This window comes from Peromyscus maniculatus, chromosome 2 (assembly GCF_049852395.1).
Source record: "Peromyscus maniculatus bairdii isolate BWxNUB_F1_BW_parent chromosome 2, HU_Pman_BW_mat_3.1, whole genome shotgun sequence".
Classification (NCBI taxonomy): Eukaryota; Metazoa; Chordata; class Mammalia; order Rodentia; family Cricetidae; genus Peromyscus; species Peromyscus maniculatus.
This window is the reverse complement of record NC_134853.1, coordinates 32,385,210-32,396,195: the sequence shown is the minus strand read 5'-3', so window position 1 is coordinate 32,396,195 and position 10,986 is coordinate 32,385,210. Positions and strand designations below refer to the sequence as shown.

The 10,986-nt window shown below is 37.5% G+C and overlaps 1 long non-coding RNA gene across 1 annotated transcript; it reads right to left on the bottom strand.

Moving 5' to 3' along the window:
- Positions 1-222: 222 nt before the first annotated feature.
- LOC121827545 (uncharacterized) lies at positions 223-10,645 on the bottom strand. Its single transcript, XR_006069844.2, has 3 exons — positions 10,546-10,645; positions 1,924-4,032; positions 223-441 (listed from the first exon to the last, which is right to left on the bottom strand). It is a non-coding gene; the product is annotated as an uncharacterized LOC121827545 (long non-coding RNA).
- Between the last annotated feature and the right edge of the window lie 341 nt (positions 10,646-10,986).

Sequence of the window (10,986 nt, the reverse complement as noted above, 5' to 3'; positions counted from 1 at the left end):
TCTGCTTCTCTCAGTCATTGGATAAGGTTTCTAGCATGACAGTTAGGGTGTTTGGCCATCCTATCACCAGAGTAGGTCAGTTCGGGCTGTCTCTCGACCATTGCCAGTAGTCTATTGTGGAGGTATCTTCGTGAATTTCTGGGGACCTCTCTAGCACTTTGCTTCTTCCTATTCCCATGGGGTCAAGAACAGAGAGGGAGAACAGGGAAAGAGACACCATGATAAATGAACAAAATGCTTTTTAATTGTAGAATACTGACTTTCTTCTAGAATGCTGTCCATACACTTGCGAGTCACTGACACCTTGAGCTGAACTCATTGAGCTATGCCACACCTAAAGATTGTATACTCTCTTTAGATCATGCAGTCCAATTGGTTATTCATTTTCAGAGAGTGCCTTTGCACAGTTCAGGCAATCACAGCTCCTTCTCATCAGCTTCTCTGTAAAACACATGGGGTGGACTGGTTGTGGAGCCCTGCTTGTGGAAGGCCTTCTTATCATTGTTTCTCACAAATGCCCACTGTCTATATTCCAGGACCACCCCACTAGGAGACACTTGTTCTTCAGACTTCCAACCTCAGTGCCAACTGACTGCCTACTGTGTGGGTTTGAAGTGCCCTTGGAAGATATAGAAAGAAGTAACAGGGAGAAACATAGACTTTAAAAAACACTAAACAGCTGCCATGGAGCATTCATTCATGTGATTGAGTTTATTATATATAAAAAAATTTTTTTATTTAGCAAAATTTTTGGTGTCAACATGGCCAATCACCTGTATTTTGAGCTCTTGTTGCATGACATTGTAAGTTGAGTGTAATGTGTCTTTTTCTGTCCCACAAGCCAGCTCTCCAAATGGAGACTCTATTAATTATGAAAGCTCAGCCTATAGCTTAGGCTTGTTCCTAGCTAGCTCTTTTTTTTTTTTTTTTTTTTTTTGGTTTTTTCGAGACAGGGTTTCTCTGTGTAGCTTTGCGCCTTTCCTGGAGCTCACTTGGTAGCCCAGGCTGGCCTCGAACTCACAAAGATCCGCCTGCCTCTGCCTCCCAAGTGCTGGGATTAAAGGCGTGCGCCACCACGCCCGGCCTTGCGCCACCACGCCCGGCCTCCTAGCTAGCTCTTATAACTTAATTTAACCCATTTATATTAATCTGCATTCTGTCACTCAGTGTTACCTCTCTTCCATCTTGCACCTCCTGTTTCCTCTCCATATCTACTGGCATCTCTTGTGTGCCTAGATTCTCCTCCTCTTCCTTTCTCTCCCTGGAAATGCCACCTATACCTCCTGCCTAGCTATTGACTGTCCAGCTTTTTATTACACCAATCACAGCAATACATCTTCACACAGTGTACAAATATCCCATAACATTTCTCTCTTTTTGTCTAAGTAAAAAGGAAAGGTTTTAACTATAACATAGTAAAACTATATACAATAAGAACAATTATCAGGTAAGAATTATATTCACAATATCCAGTCCATTTGTATTTGGCAAATTTCAGAGAAAGTATTATATTATCTATCCTATCTTAGTGAGTCCAAAATTTTATACCTAAACCATTTTCTATCATAACTTGTATTACCACCCTAAAAATATCTTTTTAGACCTTAAAACATCTTCTTAGATAAACAACTTATGTGTTTATGTATCCTAACCTTATAAACTTTACATATTTTGTGTAAGTTTCTTTTCTAAATTTGATAACAAGGAGAACTGTAAAACTATAACTAGTCTTCAACCCCATCAAAGACCTGAGAAGGATATAATATTACCTGAGTAAACATGAAGTGCATTGCAAGCAACTTCCAAAACTATAGAAATGACAAAAACAGCTGGCTGCCTGGACAGTCACCCATGGTTCCTCTGCAGACCTAGAATATCTGACAGACTTTTCTGTAAAGCAGGAATTTTGAAGGACTATCCTACCTTGTCTTGGCAAAGCTTGACAGTCAATTTCTTTTGTGTCCTGCTTGTCTAATTTGGACATCATACTGTTAGCAGTTGAGGCAAGGGCAGTTTCTGGCCCAGTAGCTAACTTTGTCATAATAAAAGCAAACTCCATATAGAGGTTCTTTGATGCCCATCATCCTTTTTTGAAGTAGATTAGTGCTTCCAGGGGCAGACACATCTCACTGTCATGAAAAGTCTTATGTTATTAAAACATCTTAAATTCCAAATTCTGTAGGTCTCTGAAGTGTTTGAAGATAATCTATCTAAAATATATCTCTGTATGATCTGGAAAACATACTTAACATGACTACAAGTTTGATTGTTATTGATGACTAACTACTAACATGCATTTATTTTTTTTTAAATATTTACTTGTTATGTATACAGTATTCTTTCTGCATGCATGCCTGCACTCCAGAAGAAGACACCAGATCTCATTATAGATGGTTGTGAGCCACCATGTGGGTACTGGGAATTGAAATCAGGACCTCTGAAAGAATGGACAGTGCTCTTCACTTCTAATCCATCTCTCCAGCACCTAACCTCCATTTCTTAATTATCCTAAACAGTTTATATTAATAGCTTTCAAGGACTAGAACTTTATATCTTTAAGGTATAATACCTTAAGTAAGAGTAGAAACACACACACACACACATATGTAGTATGTTGTAACAAAAATAACATTAAATTTGAATCAATATACAAAAATACCTTAAACAAGAGTAGAAACATATATACACTATGTTTTAACAAAATAACATTAAATTTGTATCAATATACAACAATTCATATTAATGTAAAATATTTGAGACTAGTAATTGCTTTTTAGTCTAAAAGTAGATTCAACAATCTACCCTTTTATCCTATCATTTCTATACCCCCCTTTTTCTTTTCAGAAAGATTCTTGAATCCAACCTCCCTTTCTTAGTTTCCTCTCTTACCATAATCAATAACAATTTGCAACCAACCCCCCTAAATAATGACAAATATCTATAAGCCACCAAATGACCAAAAACTACCACCCAACCTCCTGAGAATGTGGGCATCATGTTGCTAAAATTACTTCCTGTTGCCTGGGGGCAATGGCATCTTTAAGGGACTCTGAAAATTTGAGATAATGGTAAAGTCCAGGGAGAGCTAGCTATATCATTTGTTGTCCAGTCTCTGTGTGATGGGAAAGTGCAGGGCTTGTCTGAAGTCCTGACTGGAGTAGTCTGTGAGGCTGCACCTCCTTAGCTAACTGCTTTGAAGTTGTCCTGAGCAGTTTGTTGTCCAAAGCTGATCTTTGGTGGCATTTGCCAGCTTAGTGCCATTACCATGATCTGGGTGGAATCTTTGTGGGGCCCCATCATCTTTTTGGAGACTTCAAAGGTCATTGTTAGGAACAATTATGGTTTACTGCAGAAAACTTAAACATTTTAAATGTCACATGCAGCAGAACTTGGACAGGTTAAAGGACCACAATCTGTTAAATATATCCAGGGTATACAAACTTAATTCCTAGTTGTCTGATTCAGACTCAAGCCTGACTAAAATCATATACAGGGAGTTAGATGAAGCCTATTTCTAGCATCAGTACTTTATATGACCATTAATATCAAAACAGAAGGTTTAAATATATATATAGTAACTTAAAAGTTTAGAGCTAATATTTATACCTTAAGAAAAATTTTAAAGAGTCAAAATAAAACCAAAAGATTATGAGATTAGTGACAATGGTAAAGTCCCTTAATTTTGTGTTTTTTTTTTCTATTCCATACCAGGTGGCTTTTCTGACATAAGACAGATTTTGGATTTTCCTTTAACAACATGCTTGGGTTTAGAGGAGAGAGCCATGCTCCAACTCCAAAGCCAGCTTTGATTTTTAATAGAATTGGGACCACAAAAAATACCATTTGCCTTTTATGTTTGAAGAGAGCAGCAGAAACAAATATTTGGGAGGACTTATGAAAATTTATCCTGTTGGAGTTGTGCTGTGCCATTAGACCAATTTACTCTTTCTCTTGGGACCTATTCTCTTCCTGGTTTGTCCTTCTTCTTCAGATGTCTCATTTATCCAGTGGTCTTCAGATGCTTTCATTCTCCTGGAAAGACAAAAACAAAACCCAACCCTAACTTTGGGTAGTTCCTTTTTTGGCAAGTTGTATCATTGCTAAGACACATTTTTTGGCAAAAGAAAAAGTATTATCTCTTAATAATTTAAAAAAAAATTTATACTTGATAAAATTAAAGGTATTTATTAGTCTTACTAGTTAGTTTTGATTGAATGACCAAGCTGCTTGATAAATTATTGCCTCTCTTAATCAAGAAGTCTCTACTCTTCAATTCTAATCATTATCAATCTTGATAGTATCCATAGCTTTTCTTCTCCTTTGGAAAAAAAAGCAAACATCTTTCCAATGTAACACATAGCCTGTTTTCCATTCTGAGGTCAACACATCTTTAAAGTGTACAGGCTGATTTCAATCAGCAGTTTTTTCTATCATCCAATGTCTCTCCCCAGCTATTGTTCCTTTCTCATTAGCATATACAATTTAAAGTTAATAAAACACTGTGTAATCTATTGTTGGGGGGCCTTTATTACCCCCTTTCTGTTTATTAGGCATATCTTTTCAAGCATGATTAGATCTTCCTGTAACTGCTTGTCCCATAGGATTATGTGGTATACCTGTAATATGCTTTATGTTGTAATATACAAAAATTGTTTTATTTTACTAGAGACATATGTTGGAGCCTTGTCATTCTTAATTGGTACAGGTATTCCCATGATGGCTTTGACTTCTAATAAATGTGTAATTACAGAATCAGCCTTTTTAGAATTCAAAGCAATTGCCCATTGAAATTCTGATGTATCTTTGGTATGGTATATGTATTTTAATTCTCCAAAATCTACAAAATGAAACACATACATTTGCCAAATTTCATTTCTTTGGGTACCCTTTGGGTTACTTGCTGCAGGTAATGGAGTTTGATTATACAAAGAACAAATAGGACATTTCCTTATAATTTCCTTGGCTTGTTGCAGGTGATAGAAAAATCTTTCTTTACACCTTTGCTCTTAACATGGTGATTCTTTTTTTTAAACTTTTTATTTATTCTTTGTGTCTTTCACATCATTCTTTTCTATCCCATTCATTTCCCTGTCCCTTTGTATCCACTCTCTGCCCTTGCAACCCCCTCCCCAAATAAAATAAAATTTAAGAGAAAAAAAAAAGAAAAAAATAAACAAAAAAGAAAAACAAATCTCATCATGGGAGCTGTAGTGTGGCACAGTGAGTCACAGTAAACCCTTTTATCCATATATCTTGTAAGTGTTCATTGCAGAGTCATTGGTCTGGTTCGAGGCCTCTGGTTTCTGCGATACTATTGATGCTGGGTTCTCACTGGGACTCCTCTTGGATATCCTGTTGTTGCCCTGTGTCATGGAGATTCTACAGCTCCAAAGACTGGTCCCTTCACATGCTCCAGCAGATCACAGATGGGGTGGATATTGGGGTGGGCCAACTCATAACCCTGGTTCTGGGCCTGGGTAGTTGCAGGGTTCATCAGCCCACCAGCTCTCCCTTGTCCTCACTACCAGGGTGAGATTTCCTACATTGCCATGGCTAGTTCATCGCTTGCAGCAATGAGTAAGGGGGAGGGCCAGTCCTCCTGCTCTCATGCCCTCAGGGTCGGCTCTCCCACACTTACAGGGCCAGCTCTACTGTGTTGGTGGGCATGGTATGGGGCCACTCTCCAGAGGGTTGCAGCTAATGAGGGGGGCAGGGACAGCTCTCTTGCTCTTATGACCTCATGGCCTGCTCTCTCACTTGCCACAGGCATTGATGGAAGGGGGTGGGAGAGGGCATCTCTGGGGCAGCTCTTCCATGCTCACAACTTTGGGGCTGGCTTACCTATACCGACAGGATTGGCTCTATTGTGCTGCCCAGGCAAGGTGCAGAGCCTGCTCTCCCAAGTGCACTTGTTGGGGGACAGCAGCAGCTCTCCTGCTCTTATGGTCTTAGGGCCAGCTCTCCCACCTGCCTCAGGCATTGATGGGTGGAACATTTCTCCCCTGTCCATAACATGGTGTTTCTTCTAAAATTCTGAGTCTTCCAGCACATTTCCTACCAATAGCTGATCAATTTCATCACTACCTTGTGCTAGAGGGCCTGGTATACCCATATGAGATCTGATATGTGTTATATACAAGGGATGGTTTCTATTTCTGATTACTTGTTGTAGTTGAGTAAATAACAAAGTTAATTTGGAATCACTTAGAATAATTTCAGCAGTTTCAATATGTAAAACAACTTTCTGCATATTGAGAATCAGTAACTATATTAGAAGGTTCTGGAAAAAAAATCTAATAATACCATGAAAATAGCATATAATTCTGATTTTTGAATTGAATCATCAGGGCTTTGAGCCACTTTACTTGATTTTCCTAACCTATAACCCACCTTTTCTGATTTATTTGTATCAGTATAGAATGTAGGGGAAATTGGCATTCCCTTTATTATATGAAGGAGAATTCAATTAGTTCTTTTTATAAACTGAAATCTCTCATTTTGGGGATATCTGTTGCTAATCACTCCCCCAAAAATTACTGTTAAGTTCTTTGTCGGTGTTCATTTTCTGCCCATAATGAGGCAGTTTCAGCACTAGTAAAATGTATCACAATTTCTGCTGGGTCTAGTCCTGCTAATAGAAAAAGTCTCAGTCTTCCTTTCAGAATCAGTTCAGAAACCTTTTCTACATAGATCTCTAACTTTTACTCTGTGTGGTAAAAATATCCATTCTAAGATATTATAGTCTCTCTGCACAAGAATTCCTGTAAGAGATTGAACAGAAGGTAAAATAACAGAATATAATCAAGCTCTGGATCCAAGCAATCCACATATGAATCCTGTAATTTCTTTTCTGCCAGAGTCAATTCTCTCTCAACCTCAGCTGACAGTTTCCTTGGATTATTTCCTCATAAGGTTTGAAATAAATTACTTAGTTCTTGAGCTGTTAATCCAATAATTGTGGGCTGAAGCCAGTTAATATCTCCCAGTAATTTTTGAAAAACCATTAAAAGTTCATAATTGGAATCTCTTGATTTGTACTTTTTGTGGTCAAATTTTCTGTAAACCTATCTTATACCCTAAATAATTAATAGGGTCTCCTCTTTGTATTTTTTTTCAGGAGCAATTTGTAATACCCAATGAGGCAAAATTGTCTTTACTTCTTGAAACACTTTTTCCAAGGTATTTGCATCTGAATCAGCTAGTAACATATTGTCCATATAATGGTAAATCATTAACTGAGAGAACTGTTTATGAATTAGTTCTAATGGCTATTGTACAAAATATTAGTACAGGGTGAGAACTTTCCAATGGTACCTTTTAACGGGCTGGAAATTATAAGTAGACACCATGAAGGCAAATTTTTCTCTATCCTGTTCTTGTAAAGGTATAGTTAAAAAAAACTAGTCTTTTAAATCAATCACTATAATAGATCATCCATTAGCTAATAAAGAAGGCTGTAAAGAGTCCATTGGCTGATTTATTTATGGCTCTTAAATCTGTTAAAATCCTCCATTTTCCAGATTTCTTTTTAATGACCAATATAGGAGAATTCTAAGGACTAGTTGATTATTCATTATGTTGAGCATTTAGCTGCTCCTATACCAGCTGTTCTAATGCCCGCAATTTTTCTGATGTCAAAGGTCATTGTTCCACCCAGACAGATTTGTCAGTTAACTATTTTAAAGGTAGGGATATTGGTACTTTTGAAAGACCAACATCTGTTGTGCTGTGCTTATATACAACCTGAACTGTCTGTGATGTTTTTGATATATGCCTTTTAATATTTCTCTCAGAAGTATTTTTTATTTTATGGTTTGTTTATGAGATTGGAGGAATTAATCTGTGTTTTCCATTGCTGCAACAAATGATATCCCTGTAAATTCATTCCTACATTAGCCACATATGGATTTAATTTTCCTGTCTGTTCTTCTGTCCCTATACAGTCAACCCTTTGCACTTTGTTTTACCTGAAATGAAGTTCCCTAGAAGCTGAACATTATTTCCTGAAGAGGCCAATCTGGATTCCAAGATTTTGGTGAAATTATTGTTTCATCTGCACCTGTATCTACAATACCCTCAATTTCAATGCTCTTTATTTGTATGTTTAGTTTTGGTCTCTGATGATTTATAGAAATTTGCCAAAATAATTGTTTTCCAGTCTCTCCTGACCTTTTTGTTGTATTTATTGAAGCTGCTCTGTCCTTAATCATATCCAGAGCAGTGTGGTTTCTAACAACATGTATTAAGTCTTTTAATTGCTCTGTGGATGAGTTTCTCTGATGCTGACAGAGAATGATTGAACCAAATTTGATATTGGAGCCTGCATGAGGTCCCACAGGGCATTTCCCAGTCCCTTGTTGATCTACATTCATTAGTCCAATTTTGGCCTTTGACACACCATCTGCATACTCCAGAAAGCTGAGGCCTTCTGTTTGGATGATCCTTAGGAAAAAAAATGTTGTTTCTAGGAACGTTTCTAGGAACATCTTGCCTACAATCCCTTTTTAGATGATCTTGTTTACCACAATTAAAATATCTGACTTTTTTTTTTCTTTTCAAGACAGGGTTTCTCTGTGTAGCTTTGTGCCTTTCCTGGAACTCACTTTGGAGACCAGGCTGGCCTCAAACTCACAGAGATCCACTGGCATCTACCTCCTGAGTGCTGGGGTTAAAGGCGTGCGCCGCCGCCGCCGCCGCCGCCGCCGCCGCCACCACCACCACCACCACCACCCAGCTAACATCTGACATTTTGATTTTTCTTGAAATTTTTAGAAATCACTTCCCCTATCTAAGTATCATCATAAGTGTGAGATCCAATGTCAGCTGTATTTTGGATCCATTAATCTGTTGGTGCTGATCTTCCCTTTAAAGGCCTAATAGCCACCTTTGTATTCTGAATTAGCATTTTCAAAAGCCCAAGATTCAATTAATATTTGTCTAACTTCTGGATCTAATATCATCCTGCTAACAGCTGAAGTCAATCTTTGAAAAAAAAATCAGCGAAGGCTTCTTTGAGTCTTGCATTATTTTAGTAAATGACTGAGTACTCTTTCCGGATTCTTCAACTCTATCTCAGGTATTAAAAGCTGCTATATAGCATAGAGTCAAGGTGTGATCACTAAATGTAGATGTTTTTGCAAATCAGCATACTGGCCTTCACTGAGAAGCTAATCTTAGAAAATTTCAATACCTCTAGCCCTACTTCATTTTTCTATGACCCTAGCTTCCTCTCTCCACCATGTTTTCTATTGTAACTGAGGGCCAGCCTCCGATATTGCTGTAGTTAAATCTTTCCAGTCTTGTGGAATAATTCTGTTCCAAGTAGCCCATGAATTTAACATCTGCTTCATAAAGGGTGAATGCATACCACATGGAATGACTGCTTCCTTAAATCTCATCAAATCTAACATTTCTACAGGACCCCAGTTAACTTCTGCATAGTCTTTGGGGAGACTATCATCTGATGGTCATTCTTGTATGGTAACTGGATAAGGTAAGGTTGATTTTCTAATTATCTTAGGCCACTCCTCTTCAGTTTCATAATGCAGTGCTGAGATAGGTTCTGCTCTAAATTTCTCTGTCTGTGTCTAAGCATTTTTATTATTTTCATTAGTAGGTCTTTCTCAGGCTTATATATTATTAGTAGTAAGTCTTTCTAAAGCTTGTTGGGCATTGGGCAGCATATCAATATTAGTACTTGTAAGACTTTTATCAACCAAATTTTTTATTATTTTCATTAGTAAGTCTTTCTAAGGCTTATCAATTGTAAGTCTTCCTAAAGCTTGTATCTTATCAATAGTAAGTCTTTCTAAAGCTTGTATCTTATCAAATTTTCATATTTGGTGCAATTATCAAACCATGTTTTTAAGGATAAAATATGAATTACCAAAACTGATAATTACAATTGGCAGTATGTCAATCCCAGCTAAGTGGCTTATCCCTTACTCATTTTTTCCCCCATTTTCAATCCATCTATAGAAGCACTATACAGAGTCCTAACTTCCTGTATTATAATATTTCTGATTCTTAACATAGATTTTTCTTTGTAATATTATTTTACTCTATTCTTAAGGACTTCTAAAGTGTTTTACCAAATTTGCTGACTTCTCAGTTTGTTCACAGCAACAGCGCCATCAGTGGTGGGCTTGAACCCCTCCCATGATTTCCAAGTGTAAGTCTGCTTTTCAGAGTCCTGTGAGCAGATCTCCAAAAGGCTAGCTGGCTTAACTCTTCTCCATCTGTGTGGCTATGACTCACATTGGGCACCATATGTAATGAGTCCTTTTCTGTCCCACCAGCCAGCTCCCAAATAATGACAAGGAGACTTCTTATTGTGAAAGCTCAGCCTACAGCTTAGGCTTGTTCCTAACTAGTACTTATAACTTTAATTAACCCATTTATATTAATCTATGTTCTATCACATGGCATTTCCTCTCTTCTATCTTACACTCCTGTTTCCTTTCCATGTTTCTTAGTAACTTGTGCTCCTAGATTTATGATGAGGTTCCATCCCAATAAACCCTTTGGGAAATGAAAATATCTTACCTTGAAAAGAAAATATGTTTAGTATGCTTAGCCAAATGTATGTCTTGGCTTCATTTTGTCTGTTCAAACATTCTCAGAACACTTTTGCTAGCCAATAACTGGGCAGAATCATGTGACACAGAGCTTCTGTCATAATGAAGTGTGACTATCTTAAGCAATTGATTGTTGGACTGAAAGTGAGAAGAATGGTTGTATGGGTGTGTTGTTATATCACATAAGAGTAGAAAAATTGTGTGTTGAACTATCACATGTGAGGAACCATCTGTATTTTATAATGTCTTGTAGTCAGAACTGGTTTCTTAGCTGTGTTGCTTCAGTTCACCTTCACCAACTTTGCTTTTTATTTTCCCTGAAAATCCTTCCCCCACTTGGAGGTTACATTTCTGTATCCCCTTTCCTTAGCTATTGTTACAGGCTGTTGCAGGCTCCTGCAGTGGGAAG